This window comes from Stegodyphus dumicola, chromosome X1 (assembly GCF_044657685.1).
Source record: "Stegodyphus dumicola isolate Sdum_Otavi_A_Nest chromosome X1, ASM4465768v1".
NCBI classification, from domain to species: domain Eukaryota; kingdom Metazoa; phylum Arthropoda; class Arachnida; order Araneae; family Eresidae; genus Stegodyphus; species Stegodyphus dumicola.
The window spans coordinates 241,984,505-242,001,589 of NC_140780.1; the positions used below are offsets into that span (position 1 = coordinate 241,984,505).

The following is a 17,085-nucleotide window of genomic DNA, read 5'->3' on the forward strand; positions in this document are numbered from 1 at the left end:
GGAATTCGTAGTTTTTGTATAAAATAATAGACCATCTATTAGTTCGTAATGGGCCGCCCTATTTCTTATCGCCACAATATCTTGGTGGCTAAAATTTTCAGGATCCTTTAAATACTCATAAATGCTTCCAAACTCAGGATCCTTACCCAGTTCGGTTATTACAGTTTCTTGGGAATTTATTGTACATGCTGGGAGCATTGCCACCTTTACAGTATTACCTTCTTCATCCATTTTAATTCTGGATAGGGCATCTGCTACGATATTTTCCTTTCCGGGGGTATGCTTGATTACCAGATTATATTCTTGTAGCTTGAGTGCCCATCTTATTAACCTTGGGGATAAGTTTTTCCCTGAGTACAATCTAGTTATCGCCGCATGATCAGAGTACACTGTTATTGGCGGCTTTCCAAAATAGACTCGGAACTTTTGCACTGCTAACAGAACTGCAAGTGCCTCTCTCTCGGTCGCGGAATAGTTTCTTTGTGTTTGATTTAAAGTTCGGCTATAAAATGCCACGGGCTGCTGTTTTTGTGAAAGTACCGCTCCTACCGCATAATCCGAAGCATCCGCTGAAATTTCTAAATTCTCATCCTTTTCAGGAAATTTCAACACAGGGGCTTGCGTTAATGCTTGCTTTAATTTTTCGAACGCACTATTGGCTGCGGCCGTCCACGAGAATCTTGCCAATTTCCTTAATTTTAACAATGGTTCAGCAATAGCTGCAAAATCTTTTATAAAGGACCTATAATATGAACAAAGTCCTAGAAAAGAAGAGAGCTTCTTCGCCGTATTTGGCGGCGGATACTCTTGCACAGCAATTATTTTTGATTCGTCTGTCTCGATTCCTTTCTGAGATATTTTGTAACCTAAATATTTTAATTCAGGGGCTGCAAATTTGCACTTTTCGACATTAACTTTTAGACCGGCCTCATTTAATAAAGAAATCACCTGTCTTAAATCCTGTACATGTTGGTCGAGATTATCACTAGTAATAATGATATCGTCTAAATAGATAAATGTGGACTTTCCAAGAACAGGCCTTAGCACAATGTCCATACATCGCTGAAATGTTGCCGGTGCCCCTGAAAGGCCAAACGGCATACGCAGAAATGCATAAGTGCCAGACGTGGTTATAAAAGCAGTCTTAGGCACGTTCTCAGGCCTAAGCCCTATTTGAAAATAACCAGTCGTTAAGTCTAAAGTCGTCATATATTTGGTCGATGTTATGTTCCTTAGAATTTCTTCAATAATAGGTAACGGATATACCGGATATTTAGTTATGGAGTTTAATTTACGGTAGTCAATCGCGAATCTCAACCTTTTTGGATGTGTCAATGGATAGTCATTATTTTTCTTACATAAAACCACCGGGCTAGCATAACTACTTGAGATGGGCGTTATGATCTTTTTACGTAGCATATCGGTAATATGCCATTCTATAATTTTTTCCTTATTCTTATCATACCGGTATGCTTTGTGGCAACTGGTACTGAATCTCCAGTGTCAATACTATGGTTAGTAACCTGAGTAAATCCTGGAATATCACTAAATAACGAAGCAAATTCACTTACCACTTGTCGGATTCTTCGTTGCTCTTCATTAGGCAGGTGGTCAAGGTTTAACATCGGCGGTTCAGCCTTTTCTTCTCGAACGGGTTTCATAGTCAGCTTAAGGGACGCTTCATTAAAATCCAGCGTTGCTTGTGCCTCTGAAAGAAAATCTATTCCTAAGATAATATGTGCTTGCAGATTCTTTACTATGAAAAACATAACCTTTACTTGTTTGTCCTTGATACGGATGTATAGTGGTAATTTACATATGCACTTACATCTTTCTCCTTGCGCCGCTAACACTGTCGTATTATCCGAATTATATATGCGGTATTTCCGAAAATACTTCCTAAAAAAATCTTCTGCCACACAGGAACAATGAGCGCCTGTATCCAGGAGTGCGGTGGCCTAGATATTATTCACCAACACTTCAATCTTCGGAAGAGTCAAATTTTTCACCATTACTTTATTTAACTTGAAGGAAGAGGGGTTTTCTTGGCCTTCGGATTTCCGCACCCTCCCGTCAGCAGAAATCCGTTTTAGTTTAACTTATTTTTCATTTCCGTGCTTTCCTTCTTTTTCCACTGGCCTTGAGACTTTTTTCCTGGATTGCTATTGAACTGTCGACGTTCCCCGGCTGTTTTTGAATGCTCGGGTTTCCTTGCCCACTGATTCGCTTTGCTTCCGTAGCCGTGTGCTTGAGTTTGCTGTAGTCTTGGCGCACCAAATCGGTTTCGCTGTTGATATTGGCGTCTTCTTTCAATGTCCGCCGTTCTTCTACTTTCAAACTGGAAAGCTAGCACAAATAACGTTTCCAGTGTAGTCGGATTTCTTAATTCAATAAAGTCTTGCACTTGGGGAAGTAACCTCGGCAAAATCACTTGAATTATCTCAGGATCCGGACGGCTTCCATACAAGAGTTTGAAGACGTGAATTTTTCTTAAAATAAAGCTTGAGAGATTTTCGATTCTTCGCTGATATATGCTGAAAGGTTCCGTTTCTAATTTCGCACGATCCCTTACAACAGGGAAGGCTTTTAGTAGAGCAGTCTTGAAATTTTCGTAAGTATAGGTGGGACTTCCTGCTTGACCCAAGAGACTTCTGCCTATACATTTGAACCAATTAAGCGCTTGGCCTCTCAAAGCGCTGGTAGCTAAGGTAACTTTTTGAAATTCGTGCACGGGGTAGAGCATGAAGTGGTCATCCAATTTTTACAAAAAACTGGTTACCGGTGAGTTTCCATTAAATGTTGCTTCTGGTTTCATCGAAGCGCGCATGGTCTGGACGATGTAACCAAATCCTTCCAGGGCGGCAGCTGGCAATTCTGGATTCTGAGCCGCTTCTGCAGGCAGCACAGGTTCTTCTTGAAACTCGGCCATGGTTATTCTTCTACGTTGGGCGCCACTATCAGGTTCAATGTTCCGTCTTACTTTCTTTGGGAACATGCAGAGACCTGACTCGGAACAGGGAGCTTACTAAAGCTATGTTCAATAACTGTGGGAAGTAGACAAGATACACAAGAAGGGTATACAAAACCCTTTATTTTTCACTCTTTACAATAATTTCCGTATTTCGGAATACAGAGACCAACTACTTGTGGTCTCAACGTAAGAATATAAAACTATAACTAAACTCTAACTTAAATTTGGAATAATAAACGTGGAAGATTGGACTTATATTAACAGGAAGCCGTATGTAGTACAGAGAACTGTTAACACTACAATACGTTTAAGATTATCGAGAGGGTTAAACCTCTGGCCTGGAAGGCAACCAGCAACTGAGTAAAACTTCTAAGGTAAGCGGCGTGCTTCGACTAACTCCTTCCTCTCTCTCGCTTGGCAAAAAGCCACAACTTAAGTACTTGGCGTTCGCCAGACAAATTTTGCATAAATAAGTTAACGCTTTAATTCTGGCCGGAAGTAGAAAATAAGAAGTGATAGTAAAGATTTAAAATAAAATAAACGTTAGTAAAACTTAAGATCCTTACAGGCTAAGTAAACTGATAGGGCAATAGTTCTGTGGGAAGGTTGGATTTTGTTCCGGTTTAGCAAAAACGATTATTATAGCTTGCTTCCATGAGTTAGGAAAATGAGCGCATTTGATAATGTTGTTGATTATACAGTCAAAAGTCGTTAATCCGGACTCGTCAGGACTCGGCGGGACTTTGGCAATTCTGGATTATCGATTTTTCCGGATTACAGATCATCAGTTTAAATCTGGTAAGATGGCATGCAGAAATTATAAAATTAAAAATATGAAACCGTAATTTATGTAATAAAGAACAATTATGATCTAAAGGGTATCAAAATTTACCAAAAAAAAAAGCTTAATATTTATTTGTTTACTTTATGAAACATTTCTTTCAATGTAAGTTGTTTAAGTTGCTACGTTTTATGTGATAATACTTTCTCTTTAATTCTATAAACAGACATAATTTCTTCTTCAGCTACAAAGTTCTGCTGTTCAAGTCCTATAACTGCTGTGTTGAGAATACCGACTAATTTGTCAATCGAAATTTTTTCGTTTTCAATAACATCTGTGCCACTGTCTTCACTATCGGAAGCGAATTATAATGAGGAGGAATTTGATTTAAATCATATCAAAGACGGAGTACATCGAGATGAAATACTACATTTAGTAAGGAATTATAAGCCAAATAAAATAAAAACATCAGCCCTGAAGATAAGGATAGTGCTGACAGATCAACTACCAATTCATTGCGCGCCGCGGCGTTCCCCCAGCTGCAGAGCAGCGTAAAATTGATAAACAGATTTCGGAATGGTTAGTCAAAGAAAGGATATGCCTTTATCCATTTTTTGCAGCAATGCCACTTTTTGTTTAATGGACTTTGAAACATACTTTCGCTTTGTAGATCCTTTACATATTAGTAAATACATATCGGAAATTCTATTTGACATAATCGAAAGTTCAAGCTTACTTTTATAAAATTGCTCTAAGAGTCTGCAAAAAATAATAAGCCGGATCCAATTCGAAGATTGGATGCGAACAGCGCAATCTGCAACATTAACTGAATTAGATAATTTTAACTTAGCTTATACCATCCGTTATACATTATACGCGCATGCGTAAACGTATTATGCGCATGCGCACACGCATATTCGCAGCCGTAAAGGTCTTACGCGCATGCGTCAACGCGGCGCATGCGCAGAAAGTTTGCAGCTTTGAGGTCCGGATTATAGATCATTCCGGATTATGGGTGTTCGAATTAACGACTTTTGACTGTATTAGTGAGGCAGGTAAGAGCGTTGATCGGAAAATGTTTCAGTGCTTTGGTCGAGATGCCGTCGTGCCCTGGGGCTTTCTTCGTTTGTAAGGAGTTGATAGTGTTGGCAACGATTGTTGGGGTAGTCAGGAAAGTGAAGTTGTACGGAGCAGGGTATTACGGAAGTTATTGACCACCAGGCTGACCCTTTGAAAATGGTTATTGTCGTACGGAGTGGGATTAAGAGTGAATGTATCTTCCATATAGTCCGCAACAGATTTAGCTTTATCTTCTTCTGTATATGAAATTCCACTAGGTCCATGGATAGGCGGGATAGATTTATAAGGTTTCTTGAATTTGCGGGAAATGTCAACAAGGGAATTATCCTGTATAGCTAAGTTATTTAGGAAATTGGTCTATTTTTGGTTTTTGAAGTTCTTGATTCTTCTATTGATTTCTTTTTGCATAGAGTTTATTTCGCGTTTGAGTTGTGGATCCCTGGTGTTTTGCCTTGTTTTACAAACCCGGTTTTGCTCTTTAATACTATTTCTTATATCAGCAGCCAGGGGGACGAAAGGCTTGTTCACATAAAAAGTTTTGGTGGCTTCCTTTAAGGCAGAATTGATGCAGTTGGTAAATTTTAAAACTTATTTTGAGACGTATTCTAAACCTTCTTTGTTGTTGATGCAGGGGTTTCCTTGTATGGAGCTATTCAGAATTTCAGAGTATTGGATCCAATTTGTAACTCCTATACTTCTGTAAAGTGAGGGGAGGTATTTATTAATGGGAATTTCAAATACAATGGGGTTCTGGTCGGAAGAGAGGGCTGGAATTACAGAGATATTGCATCTGTTAGTAATGTTATTTGAGATGAAGAAGTCAATTGTGGTGGCGCTATTGTACCCGTAATGGGTGAGCTCGTCTGGGGCCTGAATGTTATAATTATTTGATTGAATGAGTTTAAATATGTCATTTCCTCTATTGTTAGCAGGTCCTCGTTTCGCCGATAGTGGAGGAAACTGCGAAACCTCCCTTCTTCTATTCTAACCTCCTTGATTCCAAAGGCCGATGCTATTCGCACCACCGGTGCGATTAGCCGCTTAAGCTATTCGCACCAACATTAACCACGCATGCGCATTGAGTTGTAAAAGGCGGGTTTCTACCTTGGCGTAGTTTATCATTTTTTAAGCATTGTCGACTTTCAAAAGTTTAGAAAGGAAAATGGGTTCCTTTTCTTATAAAAAGAAGGAACACATTTCCTTTTATTAAAGTATATATAAAAAAGGGCAGATTTTTATGTTCGCAATGTTTATAATTTTCCTGAACGGTTTGAATAGTTTAAATGACTGATTTGAAGGGGGGGGGCAAAATCGTGTTGACAGTTTTTGTACTTCTTAGAATACATTTAGCTTTAAAGATGTGTTTTGCTCAATAAAGCCTTTAATTCATTCCTCTTTGAAAATTTCGTCCGATAAACGATACTAAAAATTAGACAGCGGATTTCTGTGTAGAAAATTTAGACATCAAATAAGTTAAAAGCGATTATATGAACTATTAAATGAATTATTCTGTATGCCTGCTTATTTTTTTTTTATGGAAATACTTGGCATTTTCAGGACACAAAAAGTGCTTCAAAGAACTTTGAAATATTAGTACAAAGACATTAATCAATTAAATTGAAATAAATAATGGGATGTAATTTAAAAGACAGAAATAATTTAATGTAAGAGATTTAGATTTAAAAATTTGCACACACAAATGATTTATGAGATTTTGTAAGGTTTTATCTCATAAATAACTTTGATTTTGAAATGTGCCATTTGAACCTATGAACCTGTGAGGATACTGAAAAAGTGATGAATATATAAGAATATTATCATTTTCAGTAAGTTTTCTTATTGAATAATGAATTCTAACAGTTCTATGCTATAAGAATAGGGTCTAAGTTTGCATAAAAATTCCTCTGTTAAATAAAAGAATTTAAGTAATTTTTGTAGCCTTTATGTCAATACACTAAGGATTTTCTAACTAATTCTTCGCTTGCAATTAGAACCATCATTAAATCCCTATTTTATCTAATCATTTTCTGAACATTATCATATATATAGATTGATCTCGTCTTTGTAACTGATAGTTATTACTTGCAAATTATTCTCTTGCTGATGAACTAATAATAACCCTTTCTATTGCTGAGTTAGGTTTAACAACCTTCTGTTCCACTACCGCCTGCTTTACGAAAATCGGCGTAAAATGCTGGTACCTGGGCTGCTTGTGCGCATGCGCGAATGTAGGTGGTGTGAATCGCCTGTTAGCTATTCGCACCGTTGGTGCGATTAGCCACTGCGGATTCCAAATGAGGAGAAAAGCACGTGATCACTCAAAGCAATCTTATTGGCTAGAGGCTCCGTGAGCAGTGACGCTAGTAAACGTTAGTGAGCAATTTTATTGGCTGGCAATTCTTCTTGCAAACAGTTTTTATTATGTTTTTTACTAATTTAAATGTTTATTAATGTATTTTATCAATTAAACCTTCAGGATAATTTGAATAGCTCTTCTGAAAATTATTTCTCGAAATAAGAAATTTTTTGTTTATTTACATATAAAGGAAAAAGATTATTAACACTAATTTGAACATATATATGTAATAATATAAACTAGAAGCCAAAATTATGAAGTTAGAACTTAAACTTTTTTTCTCTTTTTTTTATAAAGTTAGGCTTAGCGGAAGCAAAACCCCATCCTGTGCGACGATTCCTTTTGACTCCCATTCGTCCCGAGGGAATGTCTTAAGCTAAAGATCAACTGAATTAATTTTTCCGTACTTAGTAGGAAAATATCATTGCCTTATCCAGCAATCTTACATCTCACTTGAAAGGTCTGAGGCCGTGTTTCGGCTCAAGTGGACTTTTACCATCTGAGTTTAGGTTAGGCAGTATGGCAATTTAAATGTTGTATATTTCATTTTTATGGTGTAAAGTAATTGCTAATCGAGAGTTTGAATTCCTTTAATTGTAGATGTAGAAATGGCGAAACATTGATTTATTTGCTCGGAATTTATGTATAATAAAATTGCAAGTGCAGATATTTTCTGTACATATATCTTTCTTTTTTCACCTCTGTAATTGTATTCCACTATGGAGCTGAAGACGTAGGTCAATCTTATCAGTTGTAGATAGTTAAGGATTTGCGGTAAGATTTAAGTAATATTTTTAAAACATAAGTTCATTGTCATGAAACTGTAGTGTAATTTTGTTTTACACCAATTGGAAAGATAATGAATCTAATCTTGGGTATAATGATGGCACGTATTGCCGAACGCGTGATGTTATATAAACAGTTTTGAAATTATTTATTTATTCCATTTTGTAAATTGGAATGTATTTCATCAACATTAACATAAAATATTTGGTTAGTCATGAAATATGTTTTTGTATTATTGTTCGTCGTATAGTTTGATGATTAATTTTTTGAGTTTGTTTTTGATGTAATAATAGTGCGTCTGCAAATTTTAGGACTGAATTTTTTCAGTCATCCTTAGTGGACCAGCCAAATAGTAACTATTGACAGAGATTGTACGCATGTTTCCACTTGTTCTAAAGCGCGATTCCTTGTGGAAAATCTTTTAAATGGACTTATTTATTGTAATTTATGCAGCGATATTTGAAGTTATGGATTCAAAACCTTAAAATCTAAAAACAGTAAGAGTTTGATTAAAATAGCAGAAGGCAATTGAAAATAAAGTGTATTACTCGGGATTAAATAATAAGAACCCGTTGGCGTCGTTGCATTTTTACTCGCCAAGCTCGCGGCTCGTCCTTGATGTGCTGAGCCGTAAACGTGATTTTTAGTGTATGTAAATTCAAGTTAGCAGACAATGGTAGTAAAAATTCACAGATAATAAGCATGTAAATGTAAAACTAACCGGTTAATGATATACGAAAATTAATTTGTATTAAATTGATATACGAAAATTAATTTGTATTAAATTCAACTTAGCACAGAAAACAATATATTAAATATAATGGGAAGTAAAAATTCATTTAAAAAATAAAAATTAGTATTCTTATAGTTACGCTTACATTATACTTATATTTATTTTCTCTAATTCATACAGAATACTAATATTTCTATTACAAGTGTGTTTTTTCATTTTTAAGTACTTTGCCTATTGATTGATGTATTTCGGTAAGAGCCATGCCCATCTAATAAATTAATAAATCCATGACATTTAGTACATCCATTTTACTTAGTTTTCAGTATTTTTTTTCTTTTCTTTTCTTTTTCTTTTTTTTTTCAAGTTACTTGCATACAGCTTAAAGCATTTTATGTTGAAACAAATACCTGTCATAATATATTTCATAATTACTTATTTAAAATGCACATGCTTATTTTTGCGGCCTACGAAAACAAATTAATTTATGGGTTGGAAACCTCATGGTTCTGTGTGCTTACAGTTTAATTAAGAACACAACGTGAACAGCCGTGTTGCAAATTAGCATTAACCCCTCCCGCCATATTTTCTTCCTTTGATCCCGAACTGATGAGCCGAGAACCGGCATCTATCGACGAAAACTTCTTTAATCTTTCTTTACCTTCTTAATTATACAAAAATAGTTCTATCTATTTGCTGTTAAAAAAGTCAGGGTTGATCTTTACATTATGGTAACTTGGCGATTTTTTGGCGAAAATTTGGCGACCAACTCTCCTACAGCAAACCTCTATTTTTTTTCCCCGCCGCCATTTTGTCTTCACGAAGTAAAGACATGTTTCTTTTCTTTTTATCTCCTGAACACTTCTTCCAACAATCTACTAGCCGAATTACACTTATCCTAGAAATTTTATCAAACAAAACTGCTTAATCGTGACAAATATTCACTGCAAAATTAGGAAAAACTGAACAATACCATTCTCCTTACGCATTTTTCAAAATAACACATACACATAAACCATGTACACGCCGACTTATTTTTACTTAAAAAAACATCCCAGAATTGCACAAAAATGGCATTGCGCACACTCTTCACTATATCCATGTACACTGCTTTTTTCTCATAAATTAAAAAAATTTCACGAAAATACATGACAATTTTCTCAATCTTTAAACCCGGTAAAAAGAACATATATGAAATTACCTGATCGCGAAAAAGTATTTACCCTTTCCAAATATGAACATTTCCACATATAAAATAAATAAAATATCCAAAAACTTTTACCTCTAAATCATCTATTACATTATACACGTCACCAATGAATTCATACCGCAAGCATTACGAATACTTAGTATCAAATATTTAAATTATTTCCATGCACGTTTATTTCAACTTAAACGTATACCAAATTCCTACAAACATAAAATTCACAAAATAACTATCATTTCATTAAAATATAATTAAATTCAAAAACACTACTTAAAATATAAATGAGCACATACATTAAATTAATAAAAATTACCTTACAATCCTAATTACTTTAAACTAAATCATTGCTAATAACAATTTTCCCAATAATACCAAATTCCTTTCCACCTTACATTTTGAACAATGCATAAAAATAATATCCTCAAATAATTAAAAATACTAACTTACCTAATCTTCTTCAGAATCTTGATTACGTGGCGGATACCCTTTTCTTACTTCTGTGTCAGAATCTTTAAAATCATACTTATCTTTCAAAGCAAGATACCAGGTAAAATAAATAACATAATAAAACATCTTTATTTCTCTCTCGCACAACCTTAAAAAACATTTATTACTATCCTTTTCAATACCACTAAATACCCATTTCGAATTCACTTTAATTACGGCCATGGGATCCAAAAGTTCACAAACACTATTTCACACAACACAGAATAAAGCCAAATACAAAATTGGCAGATTTTTTCCCGATTAAAGAACAGTAATTCGTCCATTAATATCACATAACATATCCCATGATCTCTCATTTCCCTCACACAAAATAATGCGTAATCAGAACTGAATACTACTCACATTCTTAACAAAGTCTAACTAACCTAATCTTCTTCCGAATCTTCCTTACATGGTGGATACACTTTTATTATGGATTCAATAAAATTACTGAATGATTTTTTTTCCGAATTTGATAGAATTTGATAAAAAAAAAATTCTCTTTATCACATCTACAATTCACTTTAGACAGCGCCATACAATCCCAAAATTATTCAACAATACTTCACACAACACACAATGAAGCTTAATACAAAATAATATACATCCACAGATACTTGTCCAAATTCTTCCCTTTTCCGATTAAAGAACCGTAATTCGTCCATTAATATGACATGACATATCCCATGATCTCTCATTTCCTCCACACAAAATAATGCGTAATCGGAACTGAGTACTGCTCACATTATTACCAAAGTCCCAGGTAGTAACCTTTATCGCCTCCAAAATGTCGCCAAACTACCAGTTACCATATTGTAAAGATCAACCAAAGTCAGAAAAAATAATAATAAATAAGAGAAGAAGAATATAAATCTCCAAATGCAAACAACGACAACCTTCGAACAAGCTAATAGGATGAATCGGCTAGGTTACCAGGTTTGAACTATTATCGCCGAGTTGGCGATGTTTACATTTACTGGGTTCTCTGCAGAAGTGCTTCCCAAGCTTTTCGCATTTGAGAAATATTGCAAAACTTGATGAGCTAGAAGGCCATAACGGTTGTGTTAAATTTCTCAGGAGAACTGACTATTTCTCCATACATGTTGAAAGATACAGACAGCATCAGGAGAAATGTAATGAAATCTTTGTTAGAAAATAATTTATGTTTCCAAATGAGTTTATCAGTGATATTCAATGCTGTTATTTAATTATGTTTTAAAAAATATGCAGATCACTTTTGACAGTACTTATTTAAGGGCATAATTATTATTTAATTGTGGGGGAAAGTGCAGAATCGCCCGTTGCTTGTTGCATTTTTAAGAATTGCACATACTCGGTATCCATGTACACGTCAAGCTATTTTCACTTAAAAAGTTCAAAGAAAATTGTCAAAAATCCAGTTCTTCTTACTCTTGTAAAAAGTGCCAAACAAATAAGTGGGCAATTCTGCACTATACTGTCATTGTGTATGGTGTTTCACTTTGTGGAAGTATTTGATGAAATGTTCTGATAAATGGTGGGCTTGGCTAAAAGTAGATCACCCCTAAGGACTGCGATTGTTTTGTTAAATTTTTTCGGCAAAAGTACCTGGTTGAAAATTTTGGTTCAAGTACGAGGCTAATTATTATATACAAAATTATTGTTAAAGACAAATATTTTCTTACAGAATATTCAGAATATTCCCTACACAAAATCATCTTTTGAACCGCGCTTTTGAACACATGATTTAAGCTAAAAATCCGAAACAAAAACAAAAAATTTAGATAGCAAAAACGTAAAGTTTCTAACCAAAAATATTTGACAAGAATCCATGTACACAGTGACATGTTTTAACTTACCTAATCATTAATATAAATCTAGAATAATCATTAATATAAATCAGATAAATCATTAATATAAATCATTAATTAAATTAATATAAATTGTGCCATTCGTAGATGTTTTAAAAAAAAAAAAAAAAACATCTACGAATGGCACAATGTAGGCAACGAACGAATCTATGAACTACGCACACCTCGCTTTAATAAATTAACATAACAATAAATTTCAAAGAATACCATGTACACAGCATCCTGTTTAAACTTAAAAAAACATTTACGAATTGCACAATTTAGGCAAGGAACGAATCTACGAACTACACACACCTCGCTTTAATAAATTAACATAAGAATAAATTTCAAAGAATACCATGTACACAGCATCCTGTTTAAACTTAAAAAAAACATCTACAAATTGCACAATTTAGGCAACGAACAAATCTACGAACTACGCACACCTCGCTTTTATAAATTAACTACAATAAATTTCAAAGAATACCATGTACACGGCATCCTGTTTAAACTTAAAGCGTTATCACATTAGCTGTTTGTTGCAGGAACAAAACGTTTGCAGCAACAGTTCTGAGAAATGGCCTTTGGCGAAATAGGGTTACCATCTTCACTTGGTAAACAGGCTGAAAGCCAAACAAGAATCAGTTATCGCTCAGATTGGCGAAAGTGACGTTTCCTTTCAAGTGACATTCGCTTCTTTGTGTTGTTTTGTATCGCACACACGCTTTTCGTTTTAAACTTTAATGTTAGTAATGGAAGATAATAGAAAGGTGATTGCTATCAAGTTAATCACTTTGATCTCGACTCTGGCACTTCATGTAACAGATAAACAAGCACACTTCTGGTTATAGCAATCAATTACATCAGTAATAGCCAAATTCTGTATACACTAAGAATAATTTAAAAACATACTTAATAAGTCTATTTATCTATCACACATCGCTTATGTGTATTTTCTGTTGTCTGCATTTCAATGAAAATTTGTGACCTGGTGAAAGCATTTTCTGACCAAGTTTATGGCTCATAATTACTGTTCTGTCCATTCAACAAACAGACAAAAAAAAAAAAAAAAAAAAAAACTTCTATGACAAAAATCTTTATGGCTGATATTTGCCTCCTCACAGCCAGCAGATACTATTCAGCAAAATGAAGATCAAATAAAGCATATCAATACATGATCAATCAAACATGTGCAAGTTGTTTACTGTTCCATAGAACACTCGGTAATATACCTAAAAAACATTAATTATACCAACTCTAGAAATTAGGTGTTCACATCATGAGTTTGTTTTATGGTTTGGTTTATTGAGATTACAGCAAAGGACACTAGGGCTATCTGCCTAAGGGAAGGGATGCCTTCGTGGAGGACTTTCTAAGGGAAACTGGCTCGTATACACGTTACACATGGGGAAAATCACGAAAGCGCCTATGCAGCCAGCCCGTTCGCGGGATTCGAACCTCGGACCGAACTACCAGTGTTCAGCGACTTTACCGCTCGGCCGCTGGTGGGCTCAGTTTGTTTTATGTGATTACCGCAAAGCCTCGAGGGATAACAACAGGAGGGATCCCTTTGTAGACAATTTTTTAAAACTGGCTCGTATATCAGTTACAAATGGGGCAAACCAAGGAAACGTCATGTAGCCAGCCTGTTTGCGGCATTCTAACCTGAGACAGAACTACCAGTGTTCAATGACGCTTCGGCCACTAGTAGGCCCGTGCACTTAATTGGAAAGTGCAATTCATTATGTAAACAGACATGAAGGTGATAATCAGTTGTGCACTCTTTTAAGTAATCGAATGTTATAAATGCACAGCTGTTACATTTCTTATTATTTATTAGTCATGTTTTTATTACGTAGATCATACGTATGATATAATTATGAATTAACCCAATAACAAAATGTGTACACTCTTTAGTACTCAAATACTCATCAATTATTTTTCAACTGATTATTACATACCCATAATAATTTGCAAAGAACTGATAACTATAGTTGCTGCAAATTACATAATCGTTATCTGAATTAAAAGCAACTTCAAATAAACTTCTTGGCAATGTTCATTTTTGTATTCATACATACATATATATATACACATCTAATATTTACATACAGATAGAGAGCTGCGATGGTTTAGAAGTTGTTAATATATATTTATTAGTATTAATGTAATGAATAAGATTTATATTAGTGATTGTATATACAAATGTTTTTCATCATGCATAATAATAAATCCATAAATTTCCAATGTTTCAATATGTAGCATTTACAATAAAAGTATAGTTTCTAATATATTTATAATCCAAAAAGTATTTCATTAATAACATGAAAATAATAGACAAATTTAATGAGTATTCTCATTATTACATAAACTATGCTTTTCTTTTTTTTTATGCATCTTTTATGCTGTTTAAAATGTGTCACTGATTATGCAATTAACAATTTAAAAGGTAAGTAATTAGGAGAAAAGCTGCGTATATACAAACAGATTTTAAAAATTATTCAACTTAAATTTAAGAAATAAAATTCTATTATATAACAGTGATAATACACGATCAGCACGAAATACGACAAATTTGGCGAACTTTTGGCGACGAACAATTTGTAAACAAATCCAAACTGCAAGAACGTCATAAAATACTGTCAACTCTGAAATTTCCACGATTATATATTTAATGAATATATACACATTTAAAAAATGACTCAGGCAGTTGTATTACAACAAAACAGCAATAATTAAATCGGCCTCTATTTCCACTGTCCATCACTTCACAGTGAGAGCCATCGCCATATTGAAAGTTACCCGTGATCCTTCAGAAGCAGAACTTTCGTCTGATTGGTTGGACGTTCGAGGAACACGTCTCCAGCCGGAACATTTTTGGATAAATTTTAAAATGTTGCTCGTAGCCGGGACAGGTTCCTCCTAGCTAGACGAAACATTTCTCGGAAGGCTGCCGCTTAAAGCCGTGCTACTAGAATAGCGTTTCTCGGAATTGTCCCGGGTAAGCGCGCGCGTCCATAGAAGTGATACGGCCATTAAAAAAAAATATCTATAAATTGCACAATTTAGGCAAGGAACCAATCTACGATGTACGCACACCTCGCTTTAATAAAATAACATAATAACAATAAATTTCAAATAATACCATATACACAGCATTCTGTTTCAAAAACAACAATAACGACAGAAATTCATACTAAATAACCAATGAACATAACATTCTACAAAATAAGAACAAGAATAAAATAAAATGCACTTACCATGAATTAATGCTTTTTCGAGCAGCAGAAATACCAATTTCATACTGCCTTTAACATGCTGTCATGTAATCACTATCATATTTACATGACAGCCAGACACACTCCAGAAAATTCATACTATAGTTTACAAATAAGTAAAATCACAAATCCCTACCTCTATCATACACAACCATTAAAAATAATCTCCCGGATCCTCTTTCCACACCTCCAAATACCCACTAACCCTCAACAGGATGGCCACAATGATATTTCCTTTTGCCGAACTTCAATTCAATAACTTCTACCATTGGAACTACTTGATATGCGCCCTCAAGTCGCCAAATTTCTCGCCAAATACTTTTGGCGAGAAACTTTACGCTGCCATATTACTATCTAAATTTTTTGTTTACATTTCGAACTTTAAGCCTAAAATATCTCCAAAAACACGGTTTTCGCACATGCAAAAACTGCGTTTTGAACACACGATTTAAGCTAAAATTCCGAAACAAAAACAAAAAACTTAGATAGCAAAAACGTAAAGTTTCTAACAAAAAATATTTGACAAGAATCCATGTACACAGCGACATTTTTTAACTTAAAAAAAAAAATCTACGAATGGCACACTGTAGGAACGAATCTACGAACTACGCACACCTCGCTTTAATAAATTAACATAACAACAATAAATTTCAAAGAATACCATGTACACAGCGTTCTGTTTCAACTTTAAAAAACATCTACGAATTGCACAATCTACACTAAAAACAAATCAAGAAAATAAACTAAAATAAATTTCAGACAATTCAAAAAACAACAATAAAAACAGAAATTCATACAAAAAACAATGAAGGTTGATCTTTACATTATGGTAACATGGCGATTTTTTGGCGAAAATTTGGCAACCAACTCTCCTACAGCAACCCTCTATTTTTCCCCGCCGCCATTTTGTCTTCACGAAGTAAAGACATGTTTCTTTTCTTTTTATCTACTGAACACTTCTTCCAACAATCTACTAGCCGAATTACGCTTATGCTAGAAATTTTATCAAACAAAACTGCTTAATCATGACAAATATTCACTGCAAAATTGGGAACAAGTGCACAATACCATACTCCTTACGCGTTTTTCAAAATAACACATACACATAAACCATGTACACGCCGACTTATTTTTACTTAAAAAAACATCCCAGAATTGCACAAAAATGGCATTGCGCACACTCTTCACTATATCCATGTACACTGCTTTTTTCTCATAAATTAGAAAAATTTCACGAAAATACATGACAATTTTCTCAATCTTTAAACCCGGTAAAAAGAACATATATGAAATTATCTGATCGCGAAAAAGTATTTACCCTTTACAAATATGAACATTTCCACATATAAAATAAATAAAATATCCAAAAACTTTTACCTCTAAATCATCTATTACATTATACACGTCACCAATGAATTCATACCGCAAGCATTACGAATACTTAGTATCAAATATTTAAATTATTTCCATGCACGTTTATTTCAACTTAAACGTATACCAAATTCCTACAAACATAAAATTCACAAAATAACTATCATTTCATTAAAATATAATTAAATTCAAAAACACTACTTAAAATAT

At 34.3% G+C, this 17,085-nt stretch overlaps 1 protein-coding gene across 2 annotated transcripts in view; it reads left to right on the plus strand.

The window, feature by feature from the left end:
- Window positions 1–7,734: 7,734 nt before the first annotated feature.
- The window catches only part of Sara (Smad anchor for receptor activation), a 112,466-nt gene continuing 103,115 nt past the window's right edge, over window positions 7,735–17,085 (plus strand). For both annotated transcript variants that reach the window (XM_085807299.1, XM_085807300.1), the window contains exon 1: window positions 7,735–7,962. The gene's annotated coding sequence lies outside the window, so the exon portion shown is untranslated. The remainder of the gene's footprint in view (window positions 7,963–17,085) is intronic.